Consider the following 24780-nt stretch of genomic DNA (forward strand, 5'->3'; position numbering starts at 1 on the left):
GGATGACTCTCAGGTTTTCATGTGAGAAAACTGAGGTGCAGTGAAGGTAACTGACTTCTACTAGATCACAGTGGGAGTCTTTGCTATAGAGCAGGCCTCCTAACTGTAAGCTTTTTTCCCCCATTCATAAATTAGTAAGAAAACAATGTGCCAGAGACTTATACAAAATACAACATTATCTCTTTCAGCAATCTTTATCAGACCAACCGGTACAATTAGAAAAGATGGACAATTTCAAGCATATGCACCCTTTTGCTGCATGGAGACAATGAGAACATATGATCTCAGAAGAAATTTATGACTAAGATGATAACCCACTGGCTAACAGCAAGGTTCCTGCTGGAGTTAGAACTCTTTTAATATCTGCAAAAGAAAAACAAGCAACAAAACCTGATTAATGGGAAACTCACAAAATAAGAGAAAAACTAAGCTCAGAAAAGCTCTTTAGCCAAGTGCTTTTGTAATAACTCTGAGTTTTGCCATCAACTCCCACAGGAGTAGAACTGGACTCAACGGTGTTGATCTCCCTCTAGCCTAATGATGTAAGTTTTTGCTGCTGTAGGGTTGGAAAGGGCAGTAGTAATCTCCTTTACACCTGTGAGGTTCCCTTCAAAGAGGCAGGAATGAAAAAAACATCTTCCTTTAGCTCTCATGTATAAATTCTGGTGAACTCTCCTGTGCCGAACAGGAGACAGACTGTTCTTCCAAGAAGTGCCAATGACCTAGCACAGGAAGTGCCTGCGCTAGTTGGGATCTTAGACTCGGTGATGATTTTTTGTCATGTTCTGTCTCCACGCTCCTTGTTTTCTTTACTTTCCGATTATGTTTCTTTGCAGGGCACTACATTAGTTCATCTCACAGGAATTTGTTTGCTGTTTTCCACTATTTCAATCCTCATTCCTGGTTAGATTTCAACTCAGGAAGTTATCTTTTTCAACACAGACACACTTTTTCCCTACAGTTGCAATTAGACATTAAAAAAATTTTTTTTTTCCTTACTCCACTAAGTTGCATCACTACTCACTGAAAAATATTGCTTGCTCTGCAGCTATATTTTACATGCTGTTTTTGTGCAGATGATGTTTTTCTTTAGTTAGGATGGTCTGTTTTTTACAGAAAGCTGACGAGTAATGTCTCATTGTTGTAAATGTAGTCCAAATAAGCCAGGCATTTTGAAGAGCAGTCTTGATGAAGTTTGTATTTTTCACTATCTTTGATCTGTGGGAATGTAGTCTTAACTCACAATCTCTTTTTATTTTCTCCTTTTTCTTTTTTCCGTCTTCTTTTCTTTCCCTTTTCCTGCCTGGCTTTATACCTTAGTTTCTTCCCTCCCTCCATGTTATTTTGTATGCATCACTGGCTACAGCCAGGAGAGGGGAACTTGATTATATGGAGAAGCTCTGACAAAGTGGAGAGGGCTGTTTAAACAGATAGGCAGAGCAATACTTCTAGTGTGGAAGAAGTACAGATTTTTTTGTATTTTTTTTCACTTTTTCATTGTAAAATATTCTTTTGGAACATTTTCTAACTATATCTTATTTCAGAGCTTGAACCCAGTAAAAGAGAACACCAAATCAACAGAATCTCTGTCTTGCCTTTCTCCCTTCTTCTTGCAAGTGGTGATTATATTAAGGTTTATGGGACTCTGCACATAACAGATTCCTAAGGAAATAGGTACCTTTAGTTTGCTAGGACTACGGCTTCCTGCCTTAAGGCAGATAGATAAGATGGTGCAGTTATAACTGAGACACTAAAGGAGAAGGAGACTGAAATGAGAAAGAAATTGTCCCATGGAACAAAGAGTCACCATAACCTGCAAAATTTAATACTAAAGACTAAACTGTCACAGGTCATATATGGCTAATGAAAGCAAAAACAGAGCATTCAAGAGCCAGATCTGCTGTCTTTTCAAATAAGATTCCTAGTACCTTCTGGGGGAGCTCCGGTGGGTATCTTCAGCGCTCTGCCATGTTGTTAATGTATCATCACAGCAGTGTGACCATGATGGTCATGGGCCCCATGATAGAGGGGCATGGGACTGTGCCCTACATTACCAAAACAGCTCAAGGTTAAACATAAGATAAACTCTATGTGGTCACCAAGAAAGGTTCTGCTCTTACATTGCACAGCAGTAGTTGGAAGATATTTTTATTACATCTAGCTATTACTCTAAGCCTAGCCTGTTTGAGATCTGAGTTCTTTTCCTTTAGTAGAAAAATATTTTAAATCATAACACAGTTAAAAATAGAGCACATGTTGCGTCATACCATAACACAAATTCTTACTTTCACTTAGGAGGACAGATACTTGTAAAGACTATTTCATGATATGCAAACACTTCAAAAATACTTAATATTTTTAAACAAACTTTCCTTGACTGGGCTCAAGTTGTACTTTTTAGAAAATTAGCTTGATACCTATAGTGTTAGCTAAGCTAAATATTTATAGAAAGGCAAGTTGTGATTTTTTTGGTCATTCTTCATGCTCTAAGTTTGTACATTGAACAATGCATCACAAAGAGATGAGGAAGACTCCTCGGCAAATGGATTTGTCATCAGAAATAATTACAATGAACAAAGTTTATGACAGATGGGTTTATGACAGATTGTTACATTCAACCAATCTTCTATGCCTTTTTATAAACAAAGACATATGAATGATCAGTTCAAGAACTAAATTAAAATAGTAATTCCTGCCTTACCACTTTTACATGATGCACAGAAGTGTGACAAGAGCTACAGCAGGTGTTTTACATGGCTTCTACTTGAAGGGAGTTAGGACTTAGTCTGCTGTGTACTTCAAACCCTTTGCACTGCTAAGAATAGACAGTTTGGGGGGTTATCTCATATTATAGAAACCTGTATTTCATATAGTCCTCTTCCTGATGAGCAGTCAGCACAGCCAACAGAATGAAAACTGTAATGTTCTGCGAGGAGATGATACACTACAATCTGATAGTTACTATGACAGTAACAGAAGAAGCAGAATGCAGTTGTGTGCAAACAGGAAATATTGTTTTACACTGAAATAGCCTACAGTTACTCCAAAATATCAGACAGAAGCATGAAGTCTCTGGTCAGGCAAAAATACATCCCATCTGCTGCCTGGGACCTACCATTTCATAAGTTTAATAATGTGCATATACACTAAAGTATGGAAACAACAGATCTGACACAAAGCTGATTTAAAGCAGTAGAAGTCTCAAAAGGGAAAATACTCCTTGTTTCACTGGCAGAAGGACTGGAGTACCATTTGAACACTTTTTTCCTTCTTGGATCTGGAAGTCTCCCATTCTCATCAGCACTTAAGCATAAAGATTGACTGGTACTCTACAGTTGTGCACTACAGTAAAAGTGACATGTATAACTTACACCCATGGGTCAGTTGGTTCTCCTTCTGCAGCCTTAATGTCTGGGCTCTTAACATGTGTCTTGTTCCTTCAGACTTACTGCATTGCACTCAGCATAATGAAGCTATACACCGATAAACAGCTGGATTCTTCACATTAGAGGAGACAGGAAGATGTTCCTTCAATTTACACCAATTTGTGTTTCCTTGGGCTGCCTTTGAAATAAAGTCCTGTATCTTTACTTAAACACGAAGTGTATGAAACTGTGGCTTAACGATGGCTTAAATTCTATTTTGTTACAGTCATGTGGAACTGGTGAAATCACGTGCATATGTTGATCTGAGCTCACATCAGAGTTCAATTTTGACTTTGGATATGTGGCCATGTAGTTCCTGCTGATTACAATGAGAACCAAACATATATAGGCAAAGCTCAGCATTTGACCTCCGGTCAGAATGCATTTTTTTTCCTTCACATTGCCTAGATGAAGAGTGTATGTCAAAAACGTTTTCCACTTTAAATTTACATAGCTTTTTTTCTCTCTTTTCCACTCTCTCCTTTTTTCTTTTTCTTTCTTTCTCTTTTTTTCTTTTTCTTTCTGAAAAGGGTCTGAAAGACCAGCTTGTCTAAAGCTGGGTTTCTGTTCAGCCCAGTCATCTGACCCCAGACAAAAGTCACAAAGCTAACTTCCAACTTTGCCAGCTGTAGTTCTTCCAACTTGCCAGTACTTTTACATCAAGGATGAGGACAGGTCAAATCACCCTGTTGACACAAAGATATGCTTTGGCAGCAAAGACACACATAGGACATGGATGGGCTGGACACACATAGGTGACCTTGCCTGTCTCTTTCACAAGCTTAAGTATTACATCAGTTCTTGTTGGAAACTCTCCCTAGCCAGGCTCTTTGTAAAAAAATGATGGTTTAGCCTAGTTTAGTTTAGATGGTTATATAGTTATGTGTATACAGGAACTGCTCAACTGACTTAGCAATAACATATTTAGAGCTACCTTCTTGCACAACGAAGAAAAGTGATAGCTTCAAACATGTTAGTCTGAAAAGTCTCAACAGAACTGTCCAAATATTTTCAGCATTTATTTTATTGTCATTCCAATACAATGCATAAAAAAGTTGGAGATAAGATAGATAGTTTTCTCATTCTGATTCTGGATAAAGACAAAGCAAGAAGTTCCTCCACCAGGAGCTCACAGTGTCTGGAGATAAAACAGGAGTAGTATTGAGGAAAGGAGATATTGTTACACACTTTTTGAAACAAAAAAATCTTAGGCAAACAAACAAGAATGATTTGCTCAATACTACCACAGGTTGTGTTATTTTGAGGAACTGAACCCAGTTCTCCTGTCCTAGCAACCAGAGTATCCTTCTACTTCATTATTCTCTTTGCAGTAACATTCAATATAGTGTATGGCAAGGTATAAATATACAGCATAACAAATCAACACGGATCAGCTGATGGTTTATGCATACACACAGTTCATCTATGTCTTCCATAACATGGGTCAAAAAAGATATCCACAAATGTTATTCATAGATTTTTGCAAGAGTAAAAATCTATGCTATCATCAGCACTTAAGCACAAAGATTGATTGGTTCTCTAAAGTTGTGCACTATAGTAGAAGTGACATGTATAACTTAAACCCACAGGTCAGTTGGTTCTCCTTCTGCAGCCTTAATGCTATATCTGTGCTTAATATCTATGCTATATCTATGCTATCTTAATATCTATGCTATATATCTATGCTACTGCTATATCAGTAATTGGAGAAATGTGGTCTTTAAGGTCATGATAAAAGGTCAATAGAACCATACTAAATAACAATTTCAAATGAAACTGATGGCAAGGTTACAAAGATATCCTTAGCTCTTCTGAGTGCTAAGAGGAAGAGGGCACAAGCAGCTTTATTACTGCAATGGCAGAAGACATCTCCTCTATGTATCTCCTCTAGTAGGACAGACTATGTGAAAAGCTGACATACTGCACCTCTACCTGACCTTCAGTTTTCTGCTTTTTAATAAAGTTAAAAGAATGTGAAGAGCAAGAGAATCTCTTCTGTACCAAGGAATTTCAAGGCACAACTTTCAGAGGTCTGAAATTTCCTCCAGGTATAATAGAACAACTAGCAGTCTGTCAAAATGCTGCACAAGGAATACAGACTTATGATTAGCTTGCCATTCTCTGTGTAATGTTTTTTCCCCTTCTTTTAAAAATTCTATACCGCTGTTTCTATTGATCGAGTTATTTCACATTTGTTTGGCACATTAAAATATTCTGAAACATTAAATTATTTCAATATTTACCGTGGTTGGTTGCCAGAGAAACAAGTCAGAAGCTAACGCAGGCTCCTTCCTTGTATTTTGTCTTATTGTAGAATGATAGGACTGATTTTGCCTCATTCATTGTACAATTATTTAAAAAGTCCACCTCTGAAATGAAAAGGCAAATAATGGCAAATGCCAAACTGTTTCCATGTATCTGAAAGACAAAATTCTACATGCTTGTCTTGCTACTCAGTTGGGTGTTTTAAAAATAGGATATTTAAAAATGAAAGCTCAAAATATTAGAAAAAGGCAAAAATGGCAGCTGTTTTATAGAAGTTTTGCTTCTTTTAGTAGAATTCTGTGTGTAAATGTTGCTTAAATATATTGAAATAGCTTTTTGTTAAAATATGTGAAACCAAAAATTTATGTCTATTTTTTTTCAATTTTTAACTCAAGCCCCCAAAAGGTGAAGTTTTTCAGTTTCTCATCATTCACAAGCTCTGTTTCTTCAGCTTTGCTTTCCTTCTACCCTAGATATTTAAGGAGAAAAATTGCTAGCATTGTAGGTTTCTCTTTCTTTCATTGAATTGATATGGGAGGAAATGGAATAATCTCACAGCTCATTGTAAGATAGCATACTGATGAGAATAGTAGAAATACCTACCCAGAGTTCAGAGGTTAGGGTTGGGCCCTCTAGCAAAACATGCAAGGAAAGATCTAACAAAGAAATATTTTTTTATTGCCCAGCTTTCTGAAATGTGTTACTCTTTCAGTAAATAGCCCTTTAGATTTGCTGAGAGGAACACATATTTGGGAACGAGGACGAGGTGCTCAGTTTCACTATCAGCTCCTTCCAGCCAAGGCTACAGCTCAGCTAGCTTTCGCTTTCAGCATGCAGAAATGGTGTCAATCAATAGTTAAATACGAACATGAATAGAGCCTTTGTGAAAATTTCTGTTGTGCTTTTGAAAGCACACAAGCTACAACAAAAAATCTTCTGACAGTGTGTGGAAAAACAAAACTGAAAAGCTTGAACAACCTTTCCCAGTTAGAAAGCTAGCCATATAAACTCTTCAATATTGAATGTTCTTTGCCACTTGGATGAAAGCTTGTGTTCTGAGATCTGACTGTCAGGGAAGCCCAACAGCAGCTATGTGCATTTCGAGAAGTGTTCCTTAGTTGTGCAAATTGATTGGCTGCATTTTTATTCACATTCATGAAGCATTTTGCAGAGGTCATTGTATTTGCCTTGAGTAGGTTTCCTCATTAAAGACATTAGCAAGACACTGAGCAGTTTACAGATCTTCACTCAGATCTGACATATTACAAACTCTGCTGAATAAATCTCCAAGTGAGCTATTCCCTTATCTGGAAGAATCAATATTGGATTTTATGTCTTTTTTCTTTCTTTCTTTCTTTCTTTTTCTTTTCTTTTTTTTTTCTTTTTCTTTCTTTTTTTTCCTTTTTTTTCTTTTTCTTTCTTTTTTTGTTTTTTTATTGCTGATTGCGCTGGTGTCACAGACATGGCTTTACTGTTTGGCAACACCAGCAGAAAGGAGCAAGTAAGTCAGGCTTAGATAAAATCTTTTTCTGTATAATGCCACAATTCCATTAAGTCAGGTAAGAATATACCTGACTTTAAATACACAGATATTTAGAACAATTCACAAGTTTAAAGAGAGACACATGAATTACTGAACTCTTGGCCATATCACGCCAGTTTGAGACATTCTGCTTTTTCTCCATGAGCCACTGAAACTAATGAGACCGTTAGTCCTCCAGTAAGGTATTACTAAATGTGAAATTCAGGTAGCAGTGACAGAGGGAAAGAAAGAGAAGGGACTTTTTACACATCTGGATTTAGATACTGTTTAAGGCAGTATAAAACAAAAGAGCTTCACGCACTCAGAGAAAATACTTGTATATGTGTAAGAAGATAATCATATGTATAGAATTGTCACCATGACATGTATTTCTGAAAGCATTGCAGATGGCAACTAACTAAAGAGTGCAGAGAAGTGGAGCAGTCATTCTGAGTTACACAATTACACTTGCAAACTTGAATATTCAAATTTGTTTCGATGAATGGGTATGACAAAAGCTGCCAATTTTTGTGCTGCTTTTATTGTAATTTGTCTTGGATTTTTCAGTTCCATCAGAGATGGTAGAGAATTTCTAGCACCTCATCTAATGTCTAGCACACTCATGAGCAACACAACTGTTGTCAGGTTACTCAGAGATGGCTGGGAGCCATCATAAAAATTAAACTTATGACCTTGTGTTCTAGGCCCTGTGATGTGGGAAACTTAGTGGGTTTTATAGGATAAACTACTTCGTATCTGTATGCAACAGTTGCTCTTTTTTATTTTTTTGTTAAATCATCTGGCATCTTTTCTCACACCAGTTAATCCTATTTGGAAGGTTTATTCTAGAATTTCTTTTTTTTTTCTTTTTCTTTTTTTTTTTTCCCCGCAGAAGTAATTTTCAACAGTTACTTAAAGTCAGATTAACTGTTCCCCTTCAGACAATTAACCAGCTACTATGCCATTCTGCTTAGAATTACAGCTGAATTAACCACCGTGTCTTTTACCTGTAGGTCCTCTAAGGTCATTTTAGCTGACTGTAACCTTCCACTTAAATTTTAAAATTCAACTAGCTCCAGTAAAATTCCAGCTTACACACATCAGCAACATTCTCTTTGTAGCAGTCATGTTGTCTACTTTCAGGTGCACTTGGCATGAAGGGCTGCAATTCTTTGGTCACTAGGAAAAGAAATACAGTCTCTAAAATGCCAAGACCTGGTAGCACTACAAATGCAGGAGAAAGGATGCTCTCTGGGCAAGCATCAGTGATACTTCTTCTGGAAGAAAGAAAAAGATATCTGCCAATATATAAGATTTTTGCACACAGAACCTCAAAATATTTGAAAAAGGATGCTAAGAGAACACATCTACGTAGCCTCAGATGCCAAGGAGAGATCTCTATCTCAACAGAAAGAGATTCTCCCAGGTAGTCAAGTTTTTTTTTAGCATGCCAATTTTAATTTAAAAATATGATTTGAAAATTTAAGCTACAAATATGAATCTTAAGGTGGAGACAACTAGCCTGAAGCTTCTGCTGAGGGGAACACTGCTAGTCAGAATACAGGCTGGGAAAAAACTTCTTAAAATTAGGAGGTATAAGCATAAGAACATGGGTATGTTCTTAATTTAAAGCAGATGTAAAAGCCTACTAAATATAAGATTGCTCAAACAGGAGAAAATGCATGTAAACATTTGAGGCAGAAGTAATTTCTAATTATTGCATGTGCTGAGAATACATGCATGTGGATAGATGAAGGGATATGTTCAGAGACATTCAGGGCCCAAAGAGGAGCCTAAAGCAAAGGCTTTGGACTCAAGTTCTGTGGGCATGTGAGGGATAAAACTGTTTCCTGTTGCTCTTGCCTTTAGTACCAGGGATCTTTCAAGCAGTCCTCAATATAGTAAAACTTGAGGCTTGAAATGAAGAGCAGAAAATAGCTGGGTGGATCTTGTTATTTGCCCTGGTGCAATACCCTTGGTGTAGTCATTAAAATGTATCCTGAAGTTCTGAATTTGTGGTCAGTGCCTATGGTAAAATACTATTTGTCCAGACAGTCATCTAGGATGTGCAGTTATTTGTCCATCGAAGTAAATAAAAAAAATAGTGTCTTATATCATTACAGCCTCAATCCTGCCTGTAGCTGGAAGCCCTGGCTCTCAGTGCTTCCCTCACATGCTTTGCAATAGCAGAAGGAAAAAAAAAATTAGAGAGATGAGATATTTCTGTTCTAAATCAGAGATCATTTCTGTTCTTTTTTTAAAAAAAGCTTGTTTCTTTATGGGTTGGTCAACACCTCTCAAAGGTGGTTTCCCACTGAAAATCTAATGGATGGTAACTGAATATCAGGAGCAAAGTTTTAGCTCAAACCAGCCAAGAAGATCATTTGGGCTACATACATATTGGCAAGTAGGGCAGTCCAGTAAGTGTGTATCTATAGAGCAAAATAATTGGTGCTGAGCTTCAGATATTTCACAATATATTCATTTCAATGTGTTTTATTTCAGACCAATTCTGGACTGATCTGTGAACTAGAAATCCATTAGCAGTCAGAGCACCTTCAGGGCATTCCAGGGACACATCTTCTGGTTTGGTGTTATCTGCAGGTAAATCAGTTTGTATGCTTCAAGACTCCTCTGCAGTGTGAAACGTAGCATGGTATGTGGGAATGATCAGGAGATTTGCTTCAAAATTGCCCTCCTAATCTCATCTAAAATGTAACATAGACACGCGGTTTGCTGCTCTGTCCTTGACAACACAGGTCATCAGTTGTACATCTTGCAATAAGTCCACAATTTCCATGCGGTCTTGTGAGTTCTTCCCTTGTTAAAAGTCTTACCTGATTAGAGCTAAGCTTGCTTGCAAAAGGATTATTTCTGAGCTGAAGTAAAAAGCATCCGGTGTATAGCATATACCTACAGCAGGGTTTACACTCCTCTGAGGCTTGCCAGAGAACAGCTGTTTCTTATTTTTTAAGTGTAGTGAGAAGGAGACAGATCTGGCAGGAAAACTTAAGAGGTGGAGATGGCTTACGATTTGCACTCCCTTCTTCATGCAAGGTGTTTGCCTCAAAGAACTTGAAAGCAAACTCGAACAAGGTCTCAAGGCAATATGACACAAATGCAAATGTGATTTTAACAGCTCAAGATTTGGCCAGGAAGTTCTTACCTGGGGAAATTAAGAAGACATGAGCCTTATTACTGAACTTTTAAATGCTTTGAGCATTTATATTTTTGGTGACCAAGGACACTTTATTTTTCAGAAAGGAGTAACTCCACAAATTAGAGGACAATAAGGGATTTAGAGTCATCAGTATGCTTATTTGATGATAATACGTCCTGAAATAAGTCTGGTCTGAAACTACTCTTACACCAGTATCACAGCTGGCAAGAGCACTTTCCGGAGTGCAGTTAGAGGTGGCCCTGACAGCCAGTCTGAATTGTCATGTTGCACATTCCATGGTTTAAACAGTAATTTGTTTTGCAATCTCTGCATCACCGATTCTGATGTGTTTGTCCAGAATGTTTAATATTTGAAGAAGTCAATATTTAAAGAGATCTGTGAGAGCAAATAAAACCTTCAGGCAGCTTGAAAGTTAATATGTCACACACACTGATGGTGATACAGAACTAGAACTGTCACTAGGCATGCTGTCAGTGCCTCTATTAAGACAAGAAATTACAGCGCCACAGAGTAAGACCCATGAGAGAGACTATTTAAAACTTCTGACGCAGTTTCTGAGTATCTTAGTAAAGTTCACCGGAGCTTAAAGAAATAACTGCATTTGTTAATCTCATTCAAGACAAGCAGGGGAACAAAATAGTACGAGTAGTACAAAACAGGGTATATAGGGTTTGCCAGCGTGGAGAAATGAATGTCCCATCTGCTCTGCCTCCTTCTCCGAGTCAGTGTGGGAAAAATAGGCATTTATATTGAAGGCCTGTAGATACACTACTGCTCTCAGTAATGGCTATAAAAGTTGCCACAAGATCTTCCTGCAGCATCCCTGTTTTGAAGTAGCAGTCGTGTTTGGCATTTTTTAAGTAATGTTGGAATAATCAGAGCAGCAAGTACGTAGGTTGTGCTGACTATAGGGAAATACAAAGGCAGATGGCAACAAAAGCTGGTACTACAAGTGCAGAAATCAGCACAGATACATAACAGAATAAACAGAGGAAGAAAAAGTCAGTGGAATCCTTTTGTGTGCAGATGACTTAAGGTTAGCAGGTTTTGCCTTTGCTAACCATGCAGATTCTGGGCAGCTGCTCCTCCTAGCTCACTCCCTCTATCTGACAGGCCTTTCTACAGAAAAGGTCTGCGGCAGTGATGCTGTCAACTACAACCTTATTCTTCTTCCACACACTGTTCTGAGTGAAGGGAAGCCTTTAACAGTGGGCAGATGAAAGATATCTGAGTAAATACCACAATTATCAGAATTTCAAAGGTTTTTTTTTCTCCTACTTTTACTTTTAAAAACAAGTAGAGAGAGGACTTCTGATTTTCTATGATACATCAAATACACGTATATAATATTTTCATCAGACTTTACGTCACCTCCCTCCTGCAAGCACAGAGAGAATTATCTCACTGAATTGGAAAAGCACTCCTTGAACCTAAAATTGCTGAAGTCAAAGCATCAGGTTAAGCATCACGGCACAGTGTATCTGTTATGCAAACACCAAAGATCCTTAATGTTTTACTTTTTCTAAATAAAAATTTTCTAAATAAATACCATTGTTTCCAAATACTGCAAGTAGTTTTGATATTCTGAGGGAGGAGAAGATTTTTAAAAAATCCTGCCTATTAACAAGAAAGTTCAGTGTTTCAAGTTAGAAGGATCTTTCACTAAAATTCCTAAAAATCAAAGCTGATAATGTCTTTCCTTTCTTGTCAATAATTTTTATGTAAAGGGAGGAGGAAATACAGTTTAACACTTCCAAATACCACCTTTAAGAAATAGGAGGATCTGGTCTGGGCCCTAACTTGAACCTTGCAAGTTAGATTGTCCACAGTCTCTGTAAGATACAAAGAGTTGCTTGTAAGTTGAAAAGAGAAACAGAATGAGATTTATAAAATCTTCTGAATACTCAAGTCTCTACACTTTCGCTCTCTCCCAAATCCAGTTAAAGTTCCTTGCCATTCTAAACATACATATGTGTATTGAAGCACCTGTCAAAACATTATTTGGTTTTCTTTGAGTGTTACATTTTTAAGAAAGCTGAAAGCTTCCTGCCACAACCTGTCTTACCATCTTTCCACAGTCTCAACTTTTTGTTATGCTTTCCTCCTATGCTCTTAGTTTATGCTCTATTGTTCTTGTTGACACTTTTCCCACATTTGATGCCCTTTTAAACCAAGGCTCTGTTCCCTGGGATAACCAAGAACTCCAATCATGAAAAACTTAACATAACATTATTGCTTTGTGAATGGTCAAGTGGCTGACAGAAGCAACCAATATAACAGAGCAGATGCCTTCTTGCACCAAGGCAAAGATAACTAATGTATCCAGAAAATAACAGCAGCCTTTAAGGAAACATTTAATCTCTGTTCTCCCGTGCAAATCTCAACAACACAGTAAAAGGAACACATACTACAATTAATGATTTACATATTTATAACCCAATCCTCTTGACCTTTGTTAGCCAAAAACACCTGAGTAAACCAATCTGTATGCTCAAATTTCTTGTAACACCTGGGAATGTGACATAGGCTTTTTAAAAATTCGGTAGGGAAGTAGTTGTTTTGTTTTTCAAGGTAACACAATGGAGAAAAATAGAAATAATAAGAGAATTTAACACGAAAATAGCAAGTGGTAAATGGTACCTCCAAAATACAAAAAGCTACTTTGCTTGTGCGGTTGCACACTTCAGTTTTGCAATGATAAGAAGTTGTTTGTTCGTTCTCATCCATGCAACCATCTCTTGTTTTCCTCATTTTGCTTCCCAGCAAAGAGCTGACTGGATGAAAAAGGTTGATCAGTAATTCTGAGGATTATAGCTGCACTGATCACTGCACTGATTGCAAGTTAATGGTCATTAAAATTTCATATTATCTTTGCAGGAGTTCTTTGGACAGAACACAGTCTGACTATTTCCAATTCTTAAAATAGCAAGCACATCCTAAAGGACTGTTCAAAAAATATAACTACACTTTTTGATGACTACCTCTTTTGGATTTATCCATCTACTGAAATGAAAGAAATCTGAAAGCCAGTGTTAATCTACTGGGGAGCTCCTAGCACCCTTGAATATGGGCAGGATTTCTTTTTTTGCATATTTCTCACTGAAGCTCCTTCAACCTGCAGCTAGTGTTTGGTCTTGAACTAAGATAGTCAGTGATGTTTGTAAATTTTACAGTTGCATGTAGTATAATGATTACTTAGAAGTATATTTGTGTCACTGTAGCAATGGAAGGTCATATGAACATGGCAAAAAGAAAAGTCATTAAGAAGAAGAAAAATACCTCTGCCTCTCAGGAACTAAAATCTCCACTAGAGCCAATGAAGAAATTTCAGCCTACTCTTAGTATACTGTTTTAGAGACTAAAAGTAAACCAGAATCCATGACCACTGTGGATTTCTTTAGCCCTACCTACAATCTCTAGATGTTGTCATATCAAAGCTTTTAACTGAGTAAACCCATCTATGCTTCTGCATTTGAGTCAATACGCCTGATTATGCACACCCTCCTGATAAAACTAAAGTATATAATAAAATGTTTGATCAGCATAAATGCATGCTTTGGGTGCTAGAGCACAGTGTTTGCCTGGAAACAAATTGGAGAATTTTAACAGGGAAAAATGACTGCTGCACCAGCAATCACCAGCAATTTGGAAGGCTGTTTTTGTGTGGATGTGTTAGGTACACAGGAAGTGCTGCAGGGTGATGCCTGTCTGACGACATATAATATGCAGAGGCGGTCTGAAAAAATAATTGCTAGAGAGGTTTTGGATGGATATAGAAGACTGATTGTTATTCTACCCTGAAAAGTCTAAGATATATAACTTTAGACTTGGGAGCTTGTTCGACAATTACTGGGAGAAAAAAAGGATATCTTCTTGAGTTCCTAGGTAGGATGCAATCTTAATAAATCTCCTGTAAAAGCTTTATTTTCATTCTGATAATTTGTTATTGAAGATAAATAACAATTAGTAAAAAGCCACTGTAACCAGAATTTTAAGTAACCTATCAAAGACTTTTTTTTCCCCTCTTCATAAATTAATTTTTACTCTTCTCAGTTGTGGCATCACTGTTTCTTTTGTTCTTCATGCTCTGGATCCACAACATAAAGAGGATCTAAATTCCTGAAGCAAAACAAAATTGAAGCTTCTCTATATGCAACAAAAAGTATAAACAAAATACAAAGAGGAAACCTAGTGTTCTTCACTTACAGATTACTTCAGGAAAAGTGAATGACATAAATCTCATATCAGATAAAGCTGATTCCATTGCATTTAACTTGGCTGATACACTTAATCCATTATATGAACAGATCTCCATGAGGAGGGAATGGTATCAGGAGAATGGCATTAGAGAGTAAATAAAACTAGTAGTTCTTTGACTGATTGTAGTGCCTCAATACACATTTATAAATCAGCTTTCTGTTAAAATCAGGAGAGAAGAAAGGGAAAAAAAACCTCTTTTATTTCATATATGTATTATTTCACGTATTTCCATACGTAGAAAGTTAGCAGTCTAATCTAAAACACTCCAAAGACGTTTTCTTTGACCTTAATTGACTGGCAAAGGCACAGCTATAGTACAGGTGACCCTTTGTTTGTCAAGGAGATAAAATCCAAGTTTGAGTTAAAGCTCTTAACTAACCTGAGTTTCAGTGCTGTGCACCAATCTCTCTGAAATGCTGTAAGTACTGTTACTGCAGTGAATGACTGAAGTCATTATTTCCCAGTTACCTGCTGCCTAACTGGGGAGAAAACATGGCCTAAGAATATCAATGGGCATTTTGCCACTGACTTTCTTTGCAGTCTGAATTTCACCCACAGCCTTCTGAATTATTTTCTGAATTTCTCAAAAAAATATTTTTTCCTTTTCACTGAGTTTTTCAAAATGTAAGACATTAGCCTTCATCTTCCATTCCAGTGCTATTGCTTTTCCTGAATTGAACATCTCCGTTGATTTACCCGAATGAGACTTAAAAAGGAAGTAAACAAAGTTTAAGTTCTGAAAAAAAAACTTTTTATGTCTTTGCTACATATGAAAGAGTAAGTGCAAAATACATGTCAAAAGGACAGAAGAGCATCATTTCAGGAAAGAGAACAACTAAAACTCAGAGGCCCTACACTTGACACATTGGAAGTGTAGCTGAATGATCTAGCCAAGCTATTGGGGAATTTCGGGAAGGTAAATGTTAACCTAACATATTCAACTATATCTTCCTTCGAAATGAATCTCTTCAAAGGGGAAAAATTTAACAAGTTTGCTTAAGTGAATGACTGTAGGAACAAGTGAACTTCTCCGTTTTTTCATTAAAGCAAATACACACCCTGTTTTCTAGCTGTTTTCTAGAAATCACTAGTGATTTCTGTTGTCCAGAAAGATACTGGTTCTTTCTCTCTCTTTGTTTTTGTGGGGGTAGGGGTGGGATATTATCTTAGCATTAAAAGTACACATAATAGTGTGTTTAGCATCAATTCAGAGAGACATTCTTTAGGAACAACAGCATATAACATCACCGCTCACAACTGCTTAATTTTATAACAAATAAGCAATGTAGGTCCCACTTTTGTCCAAACTCAGTTTCTGATTACATCTATTTCCCAAGAGAAATCATTTGCTACTATTTCCACTTTGCAAAGCAAATACAAACCTGCTCCATTTTGCATTCCCTTTGCAGAGGTGTAAATTACTTAGCAATTACACAACATACAATGTGTTCCATTATATAACTGCATATGTTTCCTATTTTAATCAGTGGGGTAAATAACTAATTGCATAAATACACAACTTAAAAACATACCCATATGGAAAAAACACAGAGAACATCTTTATTTTCATGACTTCCCTAACCTCAGATAGACCTCATGTTCAGTGACATAATTTTTGCCAGCAGTGACACTCTATCTAGTTAACTGGTTCACTTTTTTTTACTCTCTAAGAAATTTCCTGAGTTGTAAAAGTTTGTAAAATTCTGCTTTAGAAATTATTGAGGACAGAATTTGGTGCCCCAAGATAGGTAACCTGTAGGCACAGACAATCAGACAGCTGCATTAGAAGTATTACATATTGATCTGTGGTAAACTTTGGATACCTCCAAATTCAAGCATGTGATCCTTTTGGACTTGGAAGAACTGAACTCACAGTGAAATGATTAGTTATTTCTAGAGAGCAAAATTGAATATATATTTTTTTCTACTTGTATTCCTTTGTGTTCTTGGACAGATTAGTCAGAACTGAAGAGTTACATCTCTGTGTAACATTGATGAAATAGAAAAGTCTTGTTGAAGACAGCCATGCTGGATTCCTCTTCTCCTCAATTTATGGCTAACATTCTGAATAGACAAAGATAGGGAAGACAAAATCCTTTATTTGACACACACAGAAAGCTAAGAATAACCAACAGTAAGTGATAATCTCCAGAGAAGTTATATATAGGTTTTAAAACAGAAAACAATGTATAGACAGGAAAGAAATCTAATTATTTTGTAAAGGTTCTCTCTTCCATTTGTAAACTTGCTCTCATGAAAAGTATTATTCATAGCCTCAATTTTATTTTTTTTCATTTGTCCATGCCCAAAGTTGCTACACAAATGCAAACCAATCACATGGTCACTGTTCCAGGAAGAAAGAAGAGTATGTTTTTTCTCATGTTCTATCACTTTTTGCAACCTCTAGAATATTAAAAATGTACAGATGTAACACAGATGTAAAGAGCATATTGTATATCAGGAAGTGAAAGAAGCTGCCTAATCTCTTCATCACCAGAACCACCCATATCAGCATCCAGACCTTCAGGCTGTGATAATGATACTTTCTACCATTTTTGCAAATGCACCCCTATAGTCTAAACAGCAAAGTCCTCACTAGCTTGTAACAACGACAACATAGAGACATAGGGCAGGAATAGGTACAGAACTGAATTTCCTCTTGAGCTCTCTTACTCCTCTTGCTGTGCCTCATGTGTCAGAACTTTTCTGTTGTTGAACAGAGATTACTAGAAATAAATTCTTCTGAAGCAGACAGGCTTTTGTTTAGTTTTGACACCAGGCTCCCAGCCCAGTCTTGAGCAGTCAGCACTGAGAAAGCTCTGTGCTTCTGTGGTCTACTTCTTTTTCAGAGACTTCTTATGTGAGCCAGTTTGTAGTAAAGAGAACTATTTTCTGAAAGAACATGTTCCCAGTTGAGAATCTACATTATCAGTCTAGCATAGTCTCTGAGACTTCTGTCAGATTAGGCTTTAGATTTAGACGCACTGTAGATCATTCTTAGGCTGGGCACATATATGCGTATTTCTTGATGCGTACTAGTTTTATAGCAAATCAGAGACACTGTTTTCTTGTACTGCTTTCCTACTCATCCTTACTCTCTTTTTACACAAATGGGTGAAAAAAAAAGGGTGTGCATATATACACATGCTGCAGAAATCATTTTCATCCTATTTTGTCTTGTCTCTTCTTTCTCAAATAGGAAGACATGTGATTCTATGGCTTATCTTCTGTCACAACCATGACTTAACCATAGGAAATCCAAGATTGTTCTATGCTCTTAACTAATCAGCGTGTTGCCCATCAATTTGTAGACATGCAGGAGTCCAAATAATTTGGTGGTTTTCCACTTCCCCTCTTTTTCACTTCCAGAAGACTATGTCTTTGTACATGTCTACAAACTGACACACTTACTAGGATTAAGATTTCTGGCATGCTCACATCACTCTAATATGTTTGAGAGGTATTTCGTGTTAACTATTGAAGTGCATTCCTTTCCTATTTTCTTAGTGACAATAGTAGATAATCCCTCTTACCTATTACTTAAAGTTGTCATCACCTAGCACCTAAGTTCTGAGTATTTTTAACTAGTCCTCACTTGTTACATATTTTTGTTGCATGCTTTGGTGAATCATATGAATACTGTTTAAGTGCGACTTTTACTACAAAATACACTTTAGAGACCTTTCACTTCATTTGCAGTTAAAAACAGAAGAATGAGCGCTACTAAGCGATCATGTGTTTCTTCCTCTAACTGTATGGCGTAAGTTCCAAAATGCAATTTCATGGATTTGTATCCCATTCTGCAGAATGGCTAGGCATTTTACAGCTATGAACTCCTAGGTGGTGACTTTTCTTAGTTTCAATTCCACTGAAGCTGCTTGCTTTTCCTCTTAATCTTGTTTTTCCCCATTATTATTCCACTTGAAGCTACACATTCTGTTCTCTCCTCTTGACACTGCTACATGTATTTTTCTCAGCTCTATTTAATGGCTAATCTTTGTCTAGATTTCATCTGCTATAATTTGCCACATGCATGAGGCTTGGACCTCTGTTTTTAAGCACTTTGATAATTTATTGCTTTTCCTGAAGTTTGTATATTCTTAAAGAATACCTGAATGTACCAGTCAAATATCTTAAAAGCAACAAAACACACAAAATAAATGAGAAAAGTCATAAAACAAAAAGCCAGCTGATTCACAGCATAGCTGATTATTTTGTTTCACAGTACACTAAAAACTCTGTTGCTGTATGTTAGATTAAATGCGAAAGCTCCCCTTTGGCTTAGAATACTTAGGATACTAATGCTTACCTAGAATCTCTTTTAAATTCAATACCCACTTCTCTATTACCTAAAATGAAGACAGATGTTTTTTGAATCAACAGACTACACTTGGGGGTGAGATAGTATACCACACAGTTATCTTTATCATTTACATGAAATTCTGTGATGCTTCCATCAGGAAATGTAATGGTAGCATATTTATTAGCGCGCTGGTCTTGTTGAAGGCTTTGTTTGTTACCGCTCCCTAAAAACAATAATCACAAAACAACAGAAAGTAACAGACCAACATCTATTTTTGTACAAAGGTGTTATTGGTCTTTTAAAACCTGTCTATTACTTATGTAGCCACAATACTGCTTAAATAATTTAATCAAAACAAATTTTCTGGAGAGAATGACATCTTTTATTAGACTAACTATATGTAGTTTAAATGAGTAGGCTATTTTTTGAGAGTTTTATACCATGTCCTAAGTACTTTCTTTAAATCTCAGCAGATAAACCTGCATGTATTAAAGAACATATCTCTCTTCCATTAGGACAGCATAATGGCATTACCAAAACTAGGCCCTGTCTAGGGGAAAAAACAGAACAAAATAAAACAAAATGCAAGCCATTGAGAAGGGTATTGTGGAAAGCATGCCTAAGCTACAGATTCTTTACATGACATCTGGCTAGTGCATCCTTTGCTCTTCCTATTTAATTCAGTGCAGCCACGCTTTCATTCTCTGTTTTCCTCTAAGTTTATTCAGTCTCCACACTGGTCTCTTCCCTTCACACAGTCAATTAAAGTCCAAACTCAGCTACAGTGGGGCTGCCCTTCTCACACCTCAAGCCTTCCAATCCTGAAGAAACTGAATCAATGGGAACAGTCCCTACCACCTCATCCTAGCACTTCATACTGTGAAAAAGGTACCTGTCCCCTGGAGAGGACTGAGAGTTCTGAATGTGATTCAGATACAAATACTTTTTTAATACCTAGAACAAGCCACTTTTGTCCTGGATGTTAGCGCACTCTTTTCTACATTTCTTATCGAATAACTTTTGCTGCTCCCTGCTCAGGATGCTGGTGTTTGTGAATCTTGCTCTTGGAGATTCCTACAAGCCATATAGGGAGTCCTGGTACCTGAAGTGGCATCTGGATTTCACTAGTAACTGGAAGCCTGACCAATGTGTAAGTCACAGGCATTAGGCACTGGCACTGTAGATTTATTAGCTCTATGACTACAGATGTAATTTTGGAGATCTATGCCTATGTTTTGTATGACCAAGACTGTCACTGTGTTTTAAGTTTGAAATATCCATTCAGCACTCAATTAAAAGAGACAATTTGAGACTGAGGAAAGCTGAAGCACAGGATGTACGTTCAGCAAAAAATGACCACTGAAAAGTTTTGTGAACAATAGCTCCCTCTTGTGTATTAAAGAAACAATAGAAAGCAGCTAAAGAAAAGGCATCTCGTTTGCATAGGTCTGAACACGTGAACATGCAAATTTATCAAATTTGGAAAGAAATTAGTGCATTGAACCCTGCAATTTAGTTAGTGGAGACAACACAAGACTGAGCTCATGATGGTAGCTTGCTGAGTTCACAACTTAGCTCTGCTCCGGGCATATTCGAACATTTGTAGTGGCAAGGTGAAAGCGTATTTATGTAATGTAAAAATGTTTTGCAACATTTCCAACCATGTGTATTTCCCTTATTTGTCTTAAAGAGAAAAGAACACGGAAAAATGCCATTAAAAAAAAATCTAACCCATTTGATTTTTTTACTTACAAATATATTCTAAAATATAAATATTGCAAATCAAAATACTATGTTTTCATGAGTACAGACCCACAAGCTCTTGTTGTCAATAATAAAGACTTGTGATGCTGCAACAGTGCACATGGTATGTTTGAGCAGGTAACAAAGATCACAATTTTTCCAATAATCTCTTTGCTTCTGATTCTTTAATGGCCTATTCCTTGCACTGCCAGAGCTCTGTACCTCTTCCTCTGTGAGACGGTACATACGGAAATACAGTAAATTATTAATTTTGTGTTTAGCTAAATCTGTTTTTATCAAAAATATTTATTTAAATTTGGTTTCATTTCCCTTGGATATTTAGTGGTATTTTTATTTAACTGTTATGACCATAGACAGTAATGCACTGACTTTTTAGACCTAAACTCATGTTTGCTGCAGTTTTGAAAGCATGAGAGCAGAGGTTAAAAAATGCACTGAACCTTAAAAGAAAGGATAAACGCAAGTGGTTTAAGGTCTGGTGATTTTTTCCTCCACAGCATGACTTAGCAGAAATCACACAGAGCTGAAATTGTGTGAATACTAAACATACTTGATGGCCCTTTGAGTGTTTTACAGGTGTCAAAGTTGTTCAGGGCCAGTTCTTCAAGCATGAAGGACAGTGAAAATGAAGATGACTTTGTATTATCACCTGAACTGCTTATTTCAGTCATTTTTATCTAACAAAAATTGACCAATGTAATGGCAAATAAATAAGGATTGAAATTAGTTGGATATCAGCTATATGTTGACGTCAAATTGGTCAAAGCCCAAAGTAAAGATTTTTTAAGCTGAAGTATTTAAAATGGTGAAGCTGTACCATGTCAGGTTAAGTTTGTGCAGAACAGCAAGATACGGTACTTTTTAGTAAAACATACTTATGTATGTGGAATGTACTTTAAGTGAGTGTTAAGTGGTGATGGTGAAGTGGATTTTTAACTGTAACATGCAATTAAATTTCTAGAAAGGTATGATGTTCATATTGGCTAAGGAATCTTATGAAAACATCTATCAAAATCTTCAGTAGGGAGAGTTGCATGATGAAGGACTGTAAAGATGAAAACAGTTTTTCTGTTTTGCTATTCAAACAAAAGGAAATGTTATTTCAGTGAAAAGACCTCATTTTTAGCTGCCTGTAATTGTATCCATAACGACAGTCTCTAATAATGGCAAGAGCTTGTCTCTGCTAACTACCTCAGGAGAAAAGATTTGAAATTTGCCTCAGCTACTATGGAGAGAAGAAGAAATACACACACCTGATTCTCCTTTGCTTCACAGTTCTTCAGTCTTTTTGCTCCAACTCTCACATGTGTTCATGAACAAATGAAGTGCTTGTACCATCATGGTTCATTAGCATTCCTGGAGAAAGCATGTTTTAATTAATGCCTGTGCAAGATATGCTTGCTGTTTGACAGAATTATTCACAGACAGAAAGTGGCACTATACATTTAAAAATTGATGCCAAACTAATCTAACAGCGTAATGAATCTTTTTTTTCTAGTCTTTGAGAACTATGTTCTAACTTTCTACATAAAGTAAAAAAAAATATATATATCTATGCACATATGCTTGATGTAGGTGGGAATTCAGAATTCCTCCTGCAAATATTCTGTCATAAGAGAGAAAAAGAGAGAAAAACATTCTGTCAGGAAAAAACTATGCTGAATAACACATGAAATTCCGTCTCGCTCTAATTAGGCAGACTGTTCAGTAGGAAACAACAATTCTTCATATGACTCTCTCTAAGAGATATTTATTGATCTTCTAGTTAACATTATAATACTCTTTGCACAATAAGTTGAACCATGATAGTGATAGGTAAAATTTGATTACTGCACAAACAGAATAGTTACATATAGAACAATGGATATCAGGAAGAATTTGATAACAGCAACAGTAGCAGCAGCAATCTGGAGAAGACAGCGTTCTTTCTGATTAATTTTTATTATTCCTTGTAAGTCTTATCAATGATTAACTGGCTAACCCAAGGAAAATGCTAATAAAATCAGCAAGTACAAAGGCATACGTAAAGGGAGAAAGGTCAGATCCTTGGTTTTGCAATACATCTATCATCTAGTGATTCTGAGATTGCAGTGATGGGAGCATTTGGGAGACTGACAAACCAAGGCAGTCTCAAATTTTAAAATGACTCTTTACTGGACTGATGTTCATAAGCAATACACACTGCTAATGGTTCGTTCTTAATCATTATCATTCACTATCACACGTATACATAACAATCACTCCTTAAAAAAACCCTATCCTAAATAAACTGTCAGCATACAATACAGTGGAGCTGATGCTGTGTATTTAGCACTGATGGCTACGGTGCTTGGTGGACCTTAGCCGCCAGGGTCAGGGTGATCAGGCTTGAGAGCTCATTGCAAGGGAAGCCGGAACCAAAGTGGGTTGTCTTCTTTCTTCCCCATCCTTTTTCAAGCATAGCTGATGAGTTATGCTTCTTTGTCACCTCCCCAAAAGAAAGGAAATGATCTCTTCTGCTCTTGACAACTTAAATTTGGGATCAAGACATGTTCTGGTTTTGCCTACTCTGCAGAATTATTTTGGCTCCACAAGGTATTTTTCTTGTCTGCTCCTTGTTCTGCAGGACTATTTTCATTTTATAATGCATCCTTCCCACCTGCTTTGGTGTTGGGTTCTTTGACGATCAACATCCAAGCATCATTTCTTAGATGAGCTTGATTTTGCCTCTATTTACTAAGGCTTTAAGAAAATGGCCTGAAGGGCAATTTGGAAAACCACAGGCTGGTCAGCCTCACTTCAGTTGCTCAGAAAAATCAGGGAGCCAGGTTTCCTGGAACATTTATCTGGCCATATGAAGGAGAAGAAGATGATTGGGAACAGTCAGTATGGGCGTATAGGTTTTAGCAAACATGTAGCCATCAATTTAAGTAAGATGGCTGAAGCTGCAAGTATTCTCACCCATTCACCTTGCCTCTGTGTAACGTAAACCGAAATAAAAACAGTGTGTCTAAATGAAAACAGCAAAAATCAGGGGGCTAATCTGCATGCAGATCATGTCTGCTTCAGACGTGGGGTGGATACTTGGTAAAATAACTGCATCTGCCACCTCATTTTAATCCATACCTGCAAATCTGTCAAAGCCTTCAACGCTTTAGTATTACGTACCACTGTCCCACGAAATCCACATCCCTCAAAGAGGTGCGAGGTTCCTCACGCAGTTGAAGGAAGGGAATTCACAGCCTCCACAAGCTAAGCAGGGAGTCAGCAAGCTCAGGCTAGAGGACAGCAGAGTAGTATCTCAGTGGTGATGCCTCTTGTGCCATTAGGCACTTAATCTAGATTAGCCCCTTTTTTTCAGGAGTAAAACAAAAGAGGTAAGCTCCACTCTGCTTCAGGTTCATTCCCTCACTTTGGAGACTGGAAGCCAGTTTTCCTATTTCCCTACTCTGCTTGATTTACCACAGGAACTAAAAATGAGTATACTGATGGGCATCTTCTTTGATGTTTTCCTCTGAAGCTGTTTTACATTGTAAAAATAATTGAATATTTACTGGACTTAAAGCTGATATTCCTGTAGCCAGTGTGAGTGTTTTAGTCAGGAGAATTTAATTCTGATCTTGCATTTTCTCTCTCTGGAGCAAAGAGTGTTTAATGACATATAAAGTGGAAAAACTCTGAGGCTCACCCTGTGTATCCGATAGCTGGGAGACAGAGTATTTAAGACATCTTGCACCTGCACTACTTCAACTCTCAATCACGCCTCAGGGGAATGGGAGAACAAACCTCCTGCGTCCCGGGAAAAGAGTTTAACCCCCGGGTAACCGCGTCGACGCAGAGCCAGGAGCCTTGACGCGACGGGCGAACCGGACCGTGCCGTGCGGGACGGGTGTGATGGGGAGGGAAATTCTCCGGAGGCTTCGTGCGGCCTAAGCCGCGGCTGGGCCGGGCCGCCGCGCGCGCAGCGCCGCTGCCGCCCGTTGCCAGGCAGCGCCCGCGCGAGGGGCGGGGCGGGGCGGGGCGGGGCGCCAACCCCGCCCCCTGCCCGCGGGGCCCCGCCCCTTCCACGCGGAACACCACG

The 24780-nt window shown here is 37.5% G+C and overlaps 1 long non-coding RNA gene across 3 annotated transcripts; it reads right to left on the minus strand.

Annotated features, from left to right (window-relative positions):
• Positions 1-214: 214 nt before the first annotated feature.
• On the minus strand, positions 215-24689 carry LOC134153630 (uncharacterized). Of its 3 annotated transcripts, XR_009961185.1 has the most exons (4): positions 24388-24689; positions 21974-22076; positions 5669-5794; positions 4482-4563 (listed from the first exon to the last, which is right to left on the minus strand). It is a non-coding gene; the product is annotated as an uncharacterized LOC134153630 (long non-coding RNA). The 3 variants fall into 3 exon arrangements; XR_009961184.1 differs by lacking the exons at positions 4482-4563; positions 5669-5794 and adding an exon at positions 215-363; XR_009961186.1 differs by lacking the exons at positions 4482-4563; positions 5669-5794 and adding an exon at positions 18899-19179.
• Between the last annotated feature and the right edge of the window lie 91 nt (positions 24690-24780).

The sequence above is a fragment of the Rhea pennata genome, chromosome Z (assembly GCF_028389875.1).
Source record: "Rhea pennata isolate bPtePen1 chromosome Z, bPtePen1.pri, whole genome shotgun sequence".
NCBI classification, from domain to species: domain Eukaryota; kingdom Metazoa; phylum Chordata; class Aves; order Rheiformes; family Rheidae; genus Rhea; species Rhea pennata.